The 17,663-nt window shown below is 44.4% G+C and overlaps 1 protein-coding gene across 14 annotated transcripts in view; it reads left to right on the forward strand.

Moving 5' to 3' along the window:
• Positions 1-440: 440 nt before the first annotated feature.
• RALY (RALY heterogeneous nuclear ribonucleoprotein) overlaps positions 441-17,663 on the forward strand; it is a 79,478-nt gene continuing 62,255 nt past the window's right edge. For 3 of the 14 annotated variants that reach the window (XM_089896726.1, XM_022592640.3, XM_022592644.3), the window contains exon 1: positions 441-691. The gene's annotated coding sequence lies outside the window, so the exon portion shown is untranslated. Of the gene's footprint in view, positions 692-1,025; positions 1,419-1,710; positions 1,784-5,338; positions 10,315-17,663 lie in introns of those variants that run through there. The other 11 variants (XM_022592634.2, XM_022592638.2, XM_089896728.1 and 8 more) reach the window with 10 other exon arrangements.

Genomic DNA, 17,663 nt, shown 5'->3' on the forward strand with positions numbered 1-17,663 from the left:
ATGTCTTCCATACTTGTCTCGCGCGCCTCTCTTCACTGCATCATCACTCTCTCAGACCCACCCCTCCTTACGCTCGGTTCCAGTGTAAACCAGTCTCTCTTCCCGCCCTAGCCCCGCCTCCTCAGGGTCCCACTTCAGTCCTTCCTCCCTGTCAGGCCCCTCCCCGACCCCGCCTTCCTTTTCTCCCCGCCGTAGCTCTGGACCTTTCCAAAGCTAAGTTGAGGGGGTAGGAAGAGCCCCTGCGCCTCGGGGGCCGGGCTGTGTCACAGCGGGGCTGCGGACTCCTCGCGCTTAAGTCGCCAGGCCCGTCTCTGGAGACAGAGGCGGGGGCAGGGGGTGGCGGGGCCAGAGCCGGAGTGGCGGGCGGGGCCGAGTTGAGGGAAGCCGCTCCGGACACCCCCACCCCGGCACGCCTCAGTGGTGCCGGCCAAAGGAAGGACTGGAGACTGCGGGGCTCGCGCCGCTGTCAGTGCGGCGGGGTGCGCGAGCAGCTCGGCGCAGGGTGGGCAGAGCAGAGAGAAGCTGAGGGGGCGGTAGCGGCGGCAGCGACTCCCGCGCGTGTATTCAGTTCCTCACGCTGCGGCCGGGGCCGCCTTCTTCCTCCCTCCCTCGCTCCCTCCCTTCCGCCCCCGAGTGCGGCGGCACCGCCTCCTTCCGCGCCGCGCGGCTTCCTCCAGACCTCTCAGGGCGGGTGAGTGGGGGCCGCGGGCGTCTCCTTGAAGGTGTGGGGAGGGGGTGCTCCTTGTTCCTTTTCGGTCACCCACCTCTTCGCGCCGGTCGCTGCCTATTTTTAGAAACTCTTTTTTTCGGCCATTCGGGGAGTCCCGGGAGCCGGAGTAACTCCCGGCACCCTGCCCCCGCACCTTTCCTCCACCCGGGCCTGCCGCCCTGGGTCCCGGCAGCCCTGGCGTTGCTTGCCCGCCTCCTCCCCGCGGGTCGGACCTGGGCCGGGAGTTGGCGGGGTGGGCCCGCGCCCGCTCGGAAGTTGGAGTCTTTTGTGTTCGCGCCCCGCCCCGCCCGGCGAGGGGAGGAGGGGGGAGCGGAGGCCGCGCTGGGGAGGCCTCGGGCGGGCCGGGTCCCGGTTCTGGCCTTGGCCCCGGGTTTCTTCCGGCTCTCCCTCTCGGGCTGGGTCTGCGGGTTCCCGGAGGCGATCAAAACTGGTCCCGCCTCGCTCCCTACTGGCCTGAGCGCCTCCTCGGCCCCCCTTTCCCGGTCCTGGGCTTGTTGCACACCTTGGGCTCATAGAGGAAGAACAGCAGGCCCTCGAGCTGGGGCCGTGTTCCGCGCTTCACGCAGCCTTTTCGCCGCCGAGCCTCAGTTTGCCTTTCAGTGAACAGGGAGAAAGAATGTCGCCTCGCAGGGTGTTTGTGGATTCAGGGAGGAAACTAATGTGTGCGAGAAGTGTTTAATACCAACAGGTAACATTTAATGGACTTGACTCAGGGACTTCGCAAGCCTTATTTTATAGAATGCTCACGACGGCCTTCTGAGGTTATCCCCATTTACAAAAGCAGCAGTCAGGGCGCAGAGAGGTTAAGTAATGTGTTCTAAATCACAGGAGCCACAGAAGTGTGAAGCCGTGGTGCTGGTACCTGTTATTTATTTCTTAGTGTGAACTTGTGTAATCTCTTAGTGCAGAACCGATTTTGAGTCACATCGTTAGTTGGGATACCTAACTAACTCCGTTCTCCCTGATTCCTTGCCCGTTAGAAGCTGATGGATGCAGAGGACTCCAGATCTCAAGCACAACTGAAGTTCCCTGGGGTTTTGGCTCAGGGAAGGTGTAAGTCGTTTAAAGCAGTGAGGTTCATCCGTTTTTTGTTTTTTGTGACTTGTTCCTCCCACCAAACCTTGCTTGTTCTTTATAGGGTTTAGATTTATAGCTCCTGGTTGGGGGAGGGGGAGCAGAAAGTGGTTCAAGTCAATTGCTTCAACTCCCTGCCTTCAAATAGAGATTTATTTCTCTTATTTTCAGATAAGGCCCAGAGGGGTAAAAGTGAACTAAAATTAACTTTGGTAAGTGTTCTAGTTTTCCAGTGTGTTTGATCCCTGGTGTCTAAAGATCAGGCAGGGGAGTTCCTAGGCCAGCTCTTGCCATTTCTCCTGATGTGTGCTTTAGTTCTTTGGAGTCTGGAGGTCTGCTGTACTCTCCCCTTTCCAAGATTCTGGATTTAAAAGTAGTGGTATGTAGGACCTGGAAGGGGTCTTATCTGGTCTAACTTTTTTTATCTGCCTTTTTCCTCTTTCCTGTTAACTGAATCTTGGAAGGGGTAAGTAAGTTGTCTAAATTCACAGACTGTTTTAGTGACAGAATCACAACTGGAATTCCAGTCTTCTGACTTCCAGTGCAGTAATATTTTTATTTCTACTGTACTCTGCCCCCTTTTGAAAGGGCACTAAACTACTTATTCAGGTCTGAAGACCAAGAATCCCAAGTAACTTGAAATCACAAAGAAGTTGTTTAGTCCCAGCATTAAAAGGAGGCCAGGTTTTGTGCACAGGAGTACCAGTTCTCATAAGTCACCACTGTTATTTTATAGTACTTTATTTATGGTTTATAGTTTTCTTTTATAACTGTTACCTGATTTCATTTCTCATCCAGTTCTGTGAGGGAGCTCTCAGAGTTTGGTTTATATCTCCTTTTTACAACTCTAATTGAGAATTAAGACATAGCAAGGTTAGGGCACTTGCCTTACTTAGATCACCAGATTAACAAGTGGTGAGTACAGGGCATCTCTCATGGACAAAGGATTTGATTTGATGTGGCATCATGAACTCAGTCACTCATTGTGGCTCTCTGAGCCTCAGTTTCCTTATCTGTAAACTATCACAGGGTTGGGTGGGGACTATGAAAAAATGGCTATGAAAGTGCATTGTAGTAGTAGGCTAACATTTATTAAGTACTTTCCATGTACCAGTCACTGGATTAAGGACTTTCTATGGAGTATCTCATTTAGTCCTCAGAGCTACTGTATGAATTAGGTATATTATTAAATTCCTTTTGCAGAAGAAGAAACAGGATTAGAGAGGTTACATGACTTGCTCAGGATCATGTAATTGATAACTGCAGACAATATAACTTTAAAGCTGGTATGCTTTTAATTTATTTTTTTGTAAAAATACATGTAAGATAAAATTTACTATTTTAACTATTTTTAAATGTACAGTTCTGTGGCGTTAAATATATTCACATTGTTGTGCAACCATCACTACCATCCGTGTCTAGAACTTTTTCATCTTCCTCAGCTGAAACTCTGTATAAACACTTCCTCTCCTCTCCCTCCTGGCAACCATCATTCTATTTTCTGTCCTTGTGAATTTGACTACTCTAGGTACTTCGTGTAAATGGAATCATACAATATTTGTCCTTTTGTGACTGGCAAAGCTGGTACTCTTAGTGCCTCCCTTAAGCCCTAGGTGCTCTGAAAATGCAAAATGATTATTAGTTCTCATCTGCAGTAAGGTGTGGCATGCAGCTCCAGAGCAAGAACCTAGGCCTGGCTGTACCACTCTGGTTAAGCCTCCCCCCCCCCCCACCTTTGCCCCTTCTGTATCTTCCAAAGGGAACTCCTGCTCTTGAAATAGAACTCAGAGGACTCCCCACCCTTGCTTTGTTTGCATCTTCCTTTCTGGCTGTCCTGGGTTTGGGCATATGGGACTGTAGTGATCAACAATAGCAGTGCTGTGACAGCAGCTTGGATCAGAACTACTCAGGATGATTAAATGGATTATCTTTATGAAATGCTCCCTCTTTGTGCCCTCCTCTTTCCATTAAGGCACACAAGAGCGATTAGCTTTTGGGTTCCTAGAGGGTATTTATGGCTCCTCATTGCTTGCAGGTAGTTAAGATGGAATTAAATGCTGCATTTAGTCTTTCAAAATTCCCTTTGTTTTGACTACTTCTGTGTCTTTTGGGTGGTGTGGTGGTGGGATGTGGTGTTTATGTTTGTGAAGTGTAGTTGGAATTTTGTCATGATGCCAGCAGGGGGTTGGGATGGGAGGTGTTCCAGAGATGGATAATAGGGCAACAAACACAGATCTGAGTATGTTGCACTTTCCTTAAAAATCTGATGGCCCAACGTTGCCTACATATTAAAGTTTAAACCCCTGAGTGTGATAATAAGGTCAGAGTGTATTGAAATGTTTATTGGATAGAATCTTGTAGTTGAGGGACTTAAAATCATGTAGACCAGCCAGCCACCCAGCCAACATTTGAATAGGCTACCCGTTGAGATTCTTTTCATTGGGCACCTCATTACTGGAAAATTTTCCGTTTACAGAACAGTTATTAAACGTCTGCTCCGCACTGTACTAAGCTTGGAAATTTGGGTGTCTCGGGGGAAGACAGGCAAGGAAACAGGCAGTGTGGGAAGTGTTGTGACAGGAACAAGCACCATGAGAGCACGGAGGAATGGAACTAACCCAGCCTTGGAGGGTCAGGGTGGGGTGGTTCGTTGGAGAAATTGGCTAGGCTTAGACCTCAGAGAAAAGACTAAGCTAGGAAAAGAAGAGATTTGGGGAGCTGAGGAGGAGACAGGTAAGACTGTTCTAGGCAGAAGGGAATAGCAAGTCTAGAGATGGCGGTGGTAACAGGTGAGACTTTTGGCCATTTACTATATCTACCAGATGCCATTTTAAGCATTTAATGTGTGTTAACTCATTTCTTTCCATAACCATCTTGAGGGGTACATACTGTTATAATTCCCATTCTGTAGGTGAGGAAGCAAACCCAGAGGGGTTAAGTAAGTTTCTTAAGATTTCTGGGTGGAGCATGAAGCATGAGATGGGTGATGTAGCAAAAGATGAGACTGGCAAGGTGGGCAGAGCAGAGGCCAAGTCATGAAAGGCCCTTATTGCCCAGGTTGAAGAGTTTGGACTTCATTTTGGTGAGGGGACCATGATCCTGTATGCATTTTAGAAGGATATCAGTGGCTCTTTGGGGAGTGGATTGGAGGGCTAGAGCACCATGGGCAAAGAGACCAGTTAGGAGGCTTTTGCAGTAATGCAGGCAAGAGGTGATGGTATTTCCAATGAAGGGTGTGTGTGTGTGTGTGTGTGTGTGTGTGTGTGTGTGTGTGTGTGTGTGTGTGTGTGTGGAGAAAAGATGGAATTAAGTTGTGAGACACTATCAAAGATTGTTGGCGTGGAGGGTAAGGAAGAAATCAAGGAACACTTCTAGATTTCTACCTGGTGCAGTTGTATAGATGGGGATGCAGTTTATTGAGGTGAGGACACAGGAGAAGAAGGTGGGGGGAAGATTTCTCATGCAGGGTCTTATTACATCTGCTTTCATTTACCTTCATCCAGTTATTGATCATAGTTCTCCAAGGGGAGGGGAGGGGAAACAGGGGTGAGGGAGAGTATGGCACAGCAAATTTGATAGCTATCCCTGGCTAAACTGTTGTAGACACTAGTTTCGGAAAGGAGGAAATAATTAGAACCTAGACATTCCAGACCTTGCACAGCTCTGAAGACTGCTTATGTTAAAGTCAAGGAAAGCTTATGTTTTTTCTCCAGACAACATTCTTTGGCATTGCTCTCCCCATGTGCTAGTGTCCCTCTGTAATTCACCTCTGCTTACTCTGCTAGGCACTGAGAAAGCAAAGATGAATAAAACATAGCTTGAGAAGCTTGCATTCAAAAGGGCAGCAGATCTCAGCTTAGATACTGTAGTGGAGGGGAGAGAGTGGGGAGGGACTAAGAAGGATTCTTATTATGGGCAGGAGTCAGGAGACTCTGCTCTGTGTGCCAGTCTTTTCCTCAGGTGGCAAAAGTCTACACTTACTCAAAGGGCCAGGTTTATTCATTTGAATAATGATGAAAAATAATGACTAGATGACCCCCAGGGTCCCTTCTAGCAATAACATTTTATGATTCTAGATGATGATTCAGACAGTATATCTCTTGGAGAGGTATTTTCTTCCTTTCTTTTCCCTCCCACTTCCTCTTCCTCCCCTTTCTTCCTTAGGCAGTAGTAGGGATGTCGAGGTGGAGATAGGGTTTTCACATGAGTGTCTGTTAAAAACCTAGTTTTATTCAGTTTTAGCTTTATGTATAAAATGTACAACTGGAGGAGAGATGATGGGAGTAGTAATGTTAGCTTGCTGTCCTACAACTGACCCCTGGGTACTGTAAGGAAAGTTTCAGACCCATGATGGATGCAGCTCACAGACTCAGGACTAGAGAGAAAGGGGCAGTAGGATAAACTGGGAGCCTAGTCATGAGCCTGAGAATAGTTGGTCTGGTCCCTGCTACTAATAATTCAGTGTATGGGCTTGGCCAAGCCCCTTTCCTTCTCTGGTCCTATTGCTTCATAAAATAATCGGGGCCAAAGGGTGAGCCCTGGGTACAGAAAAAGGATTGGAAGTTCCTCTCTAATGAGGAATAATTATCGAATAACTAGAGACAGGCATCTGCCCAAGTATTGCTAGTTATGTCTTCTGGCTGTTTCTACAGCCCTTCTTTTTTCCTCAGTCTTTCTGTCACTTCATAATGGCCTCCATATGAATAAATCTGCTGTGCCTTCTGGGAGGAGGGGAGGAAGGTTGGGATATTATCTCTGGGTTCTGGTCTACATCCCCAACGAGCCGTTCAGGCTGCCTACTGCTCCCTGCTCTCCATGCTGGGGTAGGGGTCGGGAGTTTTTGGTTGAATACTCAGGTTTTCTTAGGCTCAGACATATGTATTTGGAGTGCTCCACTGACTAAAGTGCCAATCTGGCCATCCTCCCAACATGCCCAGTGCAGTTCCACTGGGGGGGAATAGCATTCAGTGGGCCTTTGATGCTTGCCAAACTCATGTTAATTGTAATTACCTAGTACTCCCTGGGATCTCAGTCTTCCTGTCTGTAAAACAAGGGGGTTGGGCTGATGTCTGGTTTTATGGGAGCGGCTTGAGAATTCATTTCTGGAAGAAGAAGGGGCTTTGTTAGAGTATTGAGAGTATCTCACAGGGTTAAATTCTGGGTTCGCAGATACCTTTCAGTATATAAAGAGATGGATATTGCTTTTTAGAGTGGACAGATTGCTGAAAAATTGCTTGTGAGATGAATTTACCAAATTGTCTACTGAGTTCCATTATAAACTTGGAGCTGTTGTCCCATGGGACAAACTTGGAGTCCAAGACTAAAAAGTTATATTTAAATAGGTAGCAAACTGTTTAAAATCATAGGATAAAAGGAAAAAAAAAACAAAACACTATAAGATTTCCAAACACCACTAGGACTGGAAAAACACTAGACCAGAAATTTGCATTTCCTTAGAGCTTTGGCTTTATGAGGTAGATACCTCTGCTGTGGTTACCTGGCCCTTGAAATGCCATCTGTAGAGAGTGAAGAGTTCTGTTTGTTTGTCAAGGTAAGAATCATTGCCTTATTCCAAGTAAGTATTCTCATTTACAAGGTCAGATTTACAACCTGGTCAACCTATTGTTGGCCAGGTTTTCTTCATTCCAGAGGCATTTATCTGGTATTTAGCTATCTCCTGTTTGTTTGTTTTATTAAGGATTTCACTAAGCCTAGTTAACGGTAGTGTTTGCATGGTGTCTGTTGATCTGTTTGTCTAGTTTCCTTTGTAATTCTTTGCGCTAGTGAAAGCAAGCTGAGCAGTAGATTTAAAAGAATCATTTCCATAACTCTATTTCTCTGGGTCTGGGTTTCCTTTCTGGAAGGTATGATCATGCTACACTGAGAAGTCAAATGTTGTTTGCTGCTTACACAGACCGTGTTAAGGCTTTGGGACTTTGTTCTTCCAGATAGTTGTAAGCTGGCACTGAGGAATGGTGCTCTCAATATAATGATAGCTGTGCCTGAATCAGTTGAACACAAGAATAACTTTTCTTCATACCTTAAAGACTCACCCTAAATTGATTTTTCACACCAATTAAAGTTAACTAAAATTAGGGTGTTAGGTAGAGTTACCATGCTAAGTAGGTTACCTAGCTGCTGTAGTAAGGTTATGCTTGGAAGTCCAACTGCTTTCCATCCCTAAGTTCAACCATTTGTTCTAGGAATTTGGAGTACCTACTATGTGTTCTCCCTATGGAAAACATACAAACCAAACAATACATGATTCCTGCCCTCAGATTACATTCAGTCTGGAGAGAGAGACAGATAAGTACAACAGGTCCTAGCTTATTCTTACCCGTGCTTCCTTGGCCTGTATGTTTTGGTTGAGGGTTCAGACTGGAAATAGCAGAATTGATGGATGTATCACTAGGCAAGGAGACCTATTTGAGTATCTGACTTCCAGTGTTCCAATTTGGTTTTGGCCTTCCCTCCTTCTCTTCCTTTCTTCTGCCTGTTATCTAGATTTTCTTCTCTATTGCTGACGTGTTCAGCAGCCAGTGTGTAAAGTCAAGAACCTTAGGGTAGGGGACAGCATTGCCCTTCAGGTTTGGGTGTCTAGACATCTGCCTAGTGCTTTCCCTATTCTTCTCACATCAGTTCTTTGGCTGGTTTCCAGAAAGGGTTGATATTGTCTAGCTTCTTATTTAGGAATGAAGAAAATTGTTTCATATTAAATTAAATTTTATACTCAGTTTTGAAATAAAATAGCTATTTTGCTTGCAAATGGAATTATTTGAGGTGTGGTTTCTGGCATTTTTTTGGCTATGCTGCACAGCCTGTGGGATCTTAGTTCCCGAGCAGTTACTGAACCCAGGCCCTCAGCAGTGAGAGCATGGAGTCCTAACCACTGGACCGCCGGGGATTTCCCATTTGATCAGTTTTTGACTTACTAATTATGACTAAACTGTGGTTCTTGAAGCCCATTGCTGCTATCTCTGCCAGCCTTCTTTGAATGCTTTGCAGCATGGAGCCCTAGGAAATGGAGGGAGCATTGAGATTACCCTGTCTTGAAGGGCTCTTCCTCTTCCCTTGTCCCTATTCTCAAAAAAAAAATGTTATTTGGGATGCTGTGTTGTGTTCATGATTTCTTCCAACAATTTCGCATTGCCTGGGAGGTCTAGAAGAAGAGGAAATACGCCTGTGTTCGTCCTCAAAGGTTGGGGACAATATTGAGATCAATTTGGCCGAACTGTATGGAGCCCACTGAGTCCTCCCTTGGTGCTGTGAGGGATGAAAATGTGTAAAGCATACTCTTGTCTTCAGGGAACCTGTGGTCTCTTTGGGGAGACAAGATAATCATGAAGTTGTAGCTGATAATAAGGCAGTTTGGTGTAGAGAGCTTGGTTTGGAAGACTAAGGTCTTACTCTTGTTCCCTGGAACTAATTTGGCCAGGAAAACTGGAATAAGTCATTTTCCCCTCTCTGAACCTCCATATTCTCATCTATAAAATGGGGTTAATAATCTGTATCTTGCCTTCCTCACAGTGTTATTGTGAAGAGCAAGTTAGATGTTACTAAAAGTGCATTATAAAACCAGATGATGCAATTTATATGTGAAGAATTCATGAGTCATTTGTCAGAGGTAATAGGTAAATAGCAGAGTTTTCTATAGAAGGGGAAATCTCTTTGGGCTGGGGTGATCAGGAAGAGTGGTCTGGACCAGTCTTGGGATTGGGAGAAAGAATGCTAGAAGCATTTAGACAGAGGCAATGATGGAGCAAAGGAGTATAGGCAGAACTGTTAAGGGGCAGCAGTGAGTGTTTTAGCTTTAGTAGTTAGTTATTGACAAACAGTTTTCAGAAGCATACCAGATCAAACTCTCATCAGCTGTGTATGAGAGAATTCCTTTTGCTCCATGTCCTTGTCAACAGTTAGCATTATCTTTTTATTTTATGTCATTCTTGTTGGAGTGTAGTTAGAGAAGTGAATTGTAAGAACCATGATAGGAACTCTCAGGTGGTACCATACAGGGGTAAAGTGATTGGTAAGTTCAGAGGAGGGAGAGATTGCTTCATTTGTGGGTGTGTGGTGCCCAGGGAACATCTATGGAGGACTGAGCATTTGAGCTGGGCCTTGTAGGATAAGGATAGTGACTATGTATTATCTAGGACCATCCCAATGTCTAATATTCTGTCTTGCTATGCTTATAAATTATGAAACACTAATATTTCTATGTCTTGGCCAAATCTCACAGACTACCCAGAAGCAGCGCCCGGATATCTTTTCTCAGTTGCAGTGCTTCTCTCTCCTCCCACTTTGTTTCCAGAAAGTATGATCACAGGAGATTTAGGCTCCAGAGATGGAGAGAGGACATTCTGTGCAATGGGAACAACTTGAGCGGAAACACAGATGAGCAACTAGATCAAGCGGCATCCATATTCCAGCTAATGAGCAGAGTGGGGAGGACATGTCCCATAATTTGGGGGTTGGTGATACCTTCTCATAATCTCCTGGAGCAGGTGGAAAAGGTAATAATGTACCCAAGCCAATTTGTATTTAAATTGATAGGATGAGAATGACCCCTTTGCCTATAATTACATCGTTTCGGGGAAGAAATTAATCCAGCAAACAGTCATACTTGAAGTATGTCAAAAGAGAGTTTGTCTTCTCTTAAAATGGAGGGGGAGGAAGGGGAACGCCAGGACCTAAAGAACTTAGTCTCTCAGCACTCACCTATTACTTGTATATTTGCTTGGAAAAATTACCATTTCTTTGTCAGCTTTTATCCTGCCTGGTAGACCCTAGCTGGGTGTTTATTTTCTGTAGTTTTACCAAATCACTTTGAAGGCTGGTGTGAACACTGATCATGTCTTAGAGTCTTTCTTCTTTGTTCTGTCAGCAAATACTAGAAAATGTACCTTAAATTACCTGTTTTTGGGAAACAGGGTGGCCCTGCCTGCTCCCACAGAGGCATGTTAAACATTAGTCAGCTCCTGAACCTGTGTTAGGTCCTGGGGTATTTGTCAGGGGACACTGGGGGTGTTAGAGCTGCCAGTGGGGACATTGACCAGAGGGTATCTAGGCCTTCTGTCAAGGAGACTTGTCAAGTACTTGATTAAAAATCTGACCTGGGTTCTAGACCTAACTCTGCCATTTATATTAATAATAGCTGCCATGGGACTTCCCTGATGGTACAGTGGTTAAGAATCCGCCTGCCAATGCAGGGGACACGGGTTCAAGCCCTGGTCCGGGAAGATCCCACATGCTGCGGAGCAACTAAGTCCATGTGCCACAACTACTGAGCCTACGCTCTAGAGCTCGCAAGCCACAACTACTGAGCCTGTGTGCCACAACTACTGAAGCCCATGTGCCTAGAGCCTGTGCTCCGCAACAACAGAAGCCACCACAGTGAGGAACCCCCGCTTATCACAACTAGAGGAAGCCTGCACACAGCAACAAAGACCCAACGCAGCCAAGAAAAAAAAAGCTGCCATGACTTGGGTGCCCACTGTGTTGAGATAGCATATTGGTGCCTTGTGTTCATACTAATAGAGCTGATATTTACTGACGGTTACTATGTGCTGAGAGCCCTTTGTGTGTGTGTGTGTGTGTGTGTGTGTGTGTGTGTGTAATCTTTATAATATAAATTTATATATAATCTTAAGGCATATCTTATATGTAAAATTAATGTATAAGACAGACATTTCATATAAAGTTTCAACATATTGTATATGTTGTGTATACATATACAATTGTATATATTGTATATATATTGTATATAATTTAAATATAATATACCTAAGTGTATATTAAAAATCATTCTCACCTCAACCATAAAAAGTAGGTTCTGTTGTTCCACATCATATAGGTAAGAAACTGAGATACCAGTAGGTTAAGAAATATGCCCATAGTCACACTGCTAGTAAATGGAGTTGCCAGGATTTAAACCTAACCACATCTTCTTTTTTAATATGGAAAATTTCAAACACATACAAAGTAGACAGAATAGGTTAATGAAGCATGATGTACCCATCATTCAGCTTCAGTAGTTATCTATTCATGGTCAATCTTATTTCATTTATACCCTTACATACTTCTCATCCTGTGCTTTGAAACATGGGTATGATATTTTGTCCTTAAGTACTTCACAATGTATTTTTTTTAATTTTTAAACTTTTTATTGTCGTAAAGTATATGTAATGTAAAAGTTACCATTTTAGTTATATAGTTCAGTGGCATTCAGTATGTTCACATCATTGTGCAACCATCACCGCTCTAGATACTTGTTTTGTTAAAAAGCTTTCACAGTGTATTTTTTAAATTATTTATTTATTTCTATTTTGGCTGTGTTGGGTCTTTGCTGCTGTGCAGCGAGCGGGGGCTTCTCTTCATTGTGGTGCGCGGACTTCTCATTGTGGTGGCTTCTCTTGTTGTGGAGCATGGGTTCTAGCATGTGGGCTTCAGTAGTTGTGGCACGCGGGCTTGGTACTTGTGGCTCGCAGGCTCTAGAGCGCAGGCGCAGTAGTTGTGGTGCACAGGCTCAGTTGCTCCGTAGCATGTGGGATCTTCCTGGACCAGGGCTCGAACCCGTGTCCCCTGCATTGGCAGGCGGATTCTTAACCACTGCACCACCAGGGAAGTCCCACAATATATTTCTGAAAGATGATTTTTAAAAACACAACCATTATCACATAATAAAATTTAACAATTCCATAATACCATCAAAATCCAGATTGTGTTCGAATTTCCCATTGTCTTATAAATGGCACAATCTTATTTTTACAGTTTGACTTAGGATTTACATAAGGTCCATACATTGTAATTGGTTGTTATGTCTTTTAAGTCTTTTTTAATTATAAGTTCACCTTTTTCCCCTTTTATTTGTTGAAGGAGTTGGATTGTTTTTCCTGTAGAAATTTGCTTATTGCAGATCTGTGGTTTGTTTAATATGTTTCTCTGTCCTCTGTGTTTCCTGTAGATTTGTGGTTGTATCTAGAGGTCAGTATCTCTTAATCCTCATAGCAGCCCTACAAAAATAGGTATTCTTATTTTGCAGACGAGAAAACAGACTGAGAAAGGTTGGGTAACTTGCCCAGGGCCTCACAGCAACCTTGGATTTGAACAGACCTTCTTGCCTTCAAAACCTATGCTCTTTTCTTTTCACCGTTCACCCATTCTGTGAGCTTAAGCAAATCATTTTCAGTTCTCTGGGCCTTAGTTTCTTTGTGTGCATTGAGAGCTCTTACAGAAGTAGTGTTCTGTGTCCCTGTGACCATTTTAGTGCCCACCATTTGACGGCATGATACTAGATGCTGTGGGTGATACTCATATGAATAAGACTGTTTTCAAGGAGCACGTAGTCAGCCAGGGAGTGAGGACCATACCCTGTTTCAGACATAGAGCCTATTTTGGCCATTGCGGGGCTATAGGGATTAACCCCATAGGATTCCTAACTAACCTCCCTACATCCTGTCTTGCCCTCTCTCAAGCCATGCTCCTCTCTGCTGCCAGTTGCCTTTTCCTAAAAACCATTTTTGTTGTGTTCTCCCTGCTCATAAATCCAGCTTGAGGGATCTGGTAAATAAGAAAAGTTTTTCCAGCAATAAACCTTCCCTCCTTGGATTGAGTTGCTATTTCAAAGGCAGCTAGTCTTTTTTCTTTTCTATTTGGCAAAGGTATTATTGCTTTTATGGAAATGGAATCTGGAGATGGTAGAATAATGATGGAGTGAAGCATGGGGAATGCCACCTTGATTCAGGGGAGTGCATACATTTAGCATTGTACTGTTTACTCCCAAGAACATCCGACTGTAATGGGGCAATTGTGCTGTTTTGCAAAGAAAAGAAACTTTTAGTTGTGGAGTCCAGGGAGAAGACTCTTAAAGGTATCCTTTTGAGATACCTTCATCTTATTGCTGAACCTTCATCTTACTGGCTAACCAAGCCATTAAAATGAATGTGTTATATAGGAATAGAGTCAAGCAGAGCAGTGTTTTCGGTCTGTAGTAATTTGGGTGGCAGACAGGTGGCATTGGGGTCCAGGTTGATGTACAACTGATATAGGTAGTGAAGTCAAAAGTCAGGAGAAGTAAAGTTTAGGGCATTTGTATCACTGGAGTGCCTTGCATATAATAGTTACCTAATATCTTTTTAGAGTCTTTAAAAAAAATACTTTGACAGTGGATCAAGCCAGAGGAGAAGGCTGTGAAATCATGGATTCTAAAGCTCAGGAGCCAAGTGATCCAGGACCCTGGATAGCTCCTTGGAAAAGCAGTTCCTCTGACAAAAGTTAAGAGTACTTAAGGGACTCCTAAGTCCTTTCTGTTCCAGATCTTTTCAGACCTTACGCTCTGGATCAGAGGTTGCAGACTGGCAGGTCTTGGATTGTGTCTAGCCTGAACTGTATTTATTTTGAGTTGGACCCCAGCCTGGGAACATTAGGGTTTTCAGTGGAGATACTATGTATGAGATCAGAGGCCTGGGCATGTGGGCTATGAGGGTGAGTGATTTCTCCTGAAGAGGGAGTAGGATTTTTTTCTTTTTTTTTTTGCGGTACGTGGGCCTCTCACTGCTGTGGCCTCTCCCGTTGCGGAGCACAGGCTCCGGACACGCAGGCTCAGCGGCCATGGCTCACGGGCCCAGCCACTCCATGGCATGTGGGATCCTCCCGGACTGGGGCACGAACCTGCGTCCCCTGCATCGGCAGGTGGACCCCCAACCACTGCGCCACCAGGGAAGCCCGGGAGTAGGATTTTTGAGGAAGAAGAAGGGGCTGGATCCTGATACTGACCATGAGCATTTTCCTATTCACAGGAGTGGGGATAGTCCCCAGTTATTCTACAGGCTTCACTCCTTGAGCCTGGCACCAGGGACTCTTCGTATCATAATTGGCACCAGGCCAATTTGGCAAAATGCTTGAGTTTACAGAATCATGTTTTTCATTTCTCTCCCTCATTCCACATGCTACTTCCTTATTGGCTGACTGTTCTAGATAGGACATATTTATTCTCAAGTTTGTCAAAGCCCACACCATTTCCTGTTGTTTCTTTGCTACCCAAGCCCAGTGTCTGTTGCCATTTATCACCAGGCTAGCACTTCTTTCTTTGAAACACTTGGTCAGCTGTACTTATTTTTGCTACCTGCTTGGTCCCTCGGGGCCAGCTCGGCACTAGATGGAACTCTAATATTGAAGGGACTTAATCCAGTTACAGTGCTCTTAGTCCCTGGGACTAGATGAGTTATCTTATTTTACCAGGAACTTTTGGTGCCTCTGTTGCCTAGAAAGTCTGTCTCCTGGCTTGTCTTAGGACTTCATAAGGACAGCAAAGTAGTCAAGTCTCAGTGAACCTTGTCCTTGTAAAATTGGCATTTTTTGCATCTAACAACTCACAGGCTGGGGTGAAGTCTGCCGTCTCATGGAAGAAACCACAACATCTAATATAAATCAAAACTGTTTTACTTGTAAGTTAAGTTAGTAACTGGTCTTTTTTTCCCCCTAGCTGCAGTGAGAGCAGCTCCTGTGTGTTGAAAGTAGGTGGCTTTCTGAGTAATTGACTGTTCTTGCTGCCTGTTCCCTTTGGCTTCTTGTAATTACTGTAACATCATCATCCAGTATGTGGAGAACCATGGTAATTTCCATGACAACTGATCATGATTTCCCAGATAAAGGGAGGAAGCTAATAAGTGTTAGGAACTTGAAAAGGGTGTTGGGCTAAGTTCTTGTGATACTAGTAGAATTTGGAGCTGGGAGTGACTTTTCAGCAGCAACTGCCTAATTAAACTTTCCCCATTAATAGACAAGGAAACAAGTCTAGAGAGGTTAAACAACTTGCCTAAGGGGTCCCTAGGTTGTGGAATACACTTGAGATCCTCAGTCTAGTGTTTCTTTGTGCCTTCTGTTCTGTATGGCTTCTTTCCATTATGCCCCACTGGACCATGAGCTCCACCAAGGCAGGATCCACATCTGTCTTGTTAATTAATGTTTTCTCAGCACTTACCACAGGACCTAAGTATTTTTTGAGTGAACGGATAAACTATGTTGGAGTTCTCAGACTGGGACACATGAAATCACAGGATAAACCATATACCTTCCTGAAGTGTACTCAAATCTTATTTTTGTAGTTGGATTAGTTTAAATATTATTACTAGTAGTTTAAAAGTTTACTCTTACGTTAAGTCATGTTATGGAATGGATAATAAGCATAAATTTTTTAGATAAAATGAGAAGGCATCAAATAAATTACAGGATTATAATAGGCCCTTTAACCTTTACCCCTGAGGGTCTAGTGTTGCCAGATCTCTGATATATTTAAGAGAAGCTAGAAATCTAATTAGAAAAAAGAGGTCTGATTTTAAATGTTGGCAGTTAACTCAGGTTTGTTTGTTTGTTTGTTTGTTTTTTAAACAAATGTTTGGGTCAGACAAAACACATCCTTGGGCCTAAGCATCCATTTGTGACCTATGAGATAAACAGGTCTGGGCAAGAACAAGACTTTGGACAGAGCCAAATGGATGATAGTGTCAGGGTTGGCTTCCATTCTGAGTCTGGCTTCTTGGCTTCAAACTGGCCATAGGTCGGAGTGGAAAGAATGAAGTTAAGACTTGATAGGTTAGGAAAATTCCCACGTTAAATATCATTCTCTGTGGATAGCAGCTTCTGTAATATCTTAGCCCTTAGAGAGCATCACATTTACTCCCCTTGTTTTGCAGATTGAAGTAAAGTCCAGAGAAGGTAACAGAGCTTTCCTCTAGGAACCTAAGCAGCAGCCTTAGGTCTTGGGCAGGCCCCTGCTTCAAACGCTAGACTTTTGTTTGGTGCTCCTGCCTCATGCTCTTAGGGCATGGGGCTAGGGGCTTCTGGCATACTTTGGGATGGTTGGTAGAGCTGGGCAAAATCCACTTCCTAGTACAGCCCTATCATCCTAAGCAAAGGGAGGTTGAGGTGGCAGTAATATGCTCAGCCTCATCTTGGTGCAAAGGGTCTATTTCTGTGACTAGCATCATATTGACCTTATTCTTTCTACCTAGAAAGATGTAGAGGACAGCTCAGCAGCAAAGAGCCTCAGTGCCAAGATAGATCTGTTCCCTCCTGTGACTTCCTTGCCTCTTCTTTTCCTCTTCTTTTTCTTCCCTTTCAGCTCCTTCCTCCTTGAACCCTGCTACCTCCCTTCTGCACCCCCCACCCCCGTCCTTTCTTTTTCTCTCACTGTTGCCCTTCTCCATGCGAAATTCTTGTGATGCCACTGCAGTAGGCAGGGCCTGGGATTGGACCTGGTTTCCAGGAGTTTTGAGAGGACTTGCTCTAAAGTAGGGCAACTAAATAAAGGAGATTATATGTATTTAAAATGTCCCTTCTCCTTCCCCACCTCCACCCCAGGTTGGAAAGGAAAAAATCTCAACTATGGACTTGACTATAAGGCTCATACAGCCTGGTGCCACCTCACTTTGCTGCCTTCTGTCAGCAGCACAGTGTTTAACACCCACTGTTCCCTGTTCAGTAGAATGGCTTTGTTTTGACTATTCCCTCTGAGTAGAAACTCTTTTGGCTCCTTGTTGTCTTTACCTGACAAACTCTTACTCATCTTTTCATACCAGTTCAAATGCTACCTCTTCAGTGAAGCTTTCCCTGATCACTCCATGAGCAGAATTAATTTTGATCTTCTTTCTACTTTGCTTCTACTTCTGTAGTTGTACTCTGGTGCTGTATCACACCTGAATCTGCTTTCATTCCTGAAATTGAGACCTTATGAACCAAGACACAGTGTGCTGTTTATCTCTGTTTCCCATGTGTCTCTGTAACAGGCCTGGCACAAATAGTACTTGCAGAATGAATGACAGAAATATATGTACATAGATACCTGTGGTATTCGGTTGACCGA

Source organism: Delphinapterus leucas, chromosome 15 (genome assembly GCF_059928025.1).
Source record: "Delphinapterus leucas isolate spDelLeu-1000000601 "Yukka" chromosome 15, BTC_Dleu_Yukka2, whole genome shotgun sequence".
NCBI lineage: Eukaryota > Metazoa > Chordata > Mammalia > Artiodactyla > Monodontidae > Delphinapterus > Delphinapterus leucas.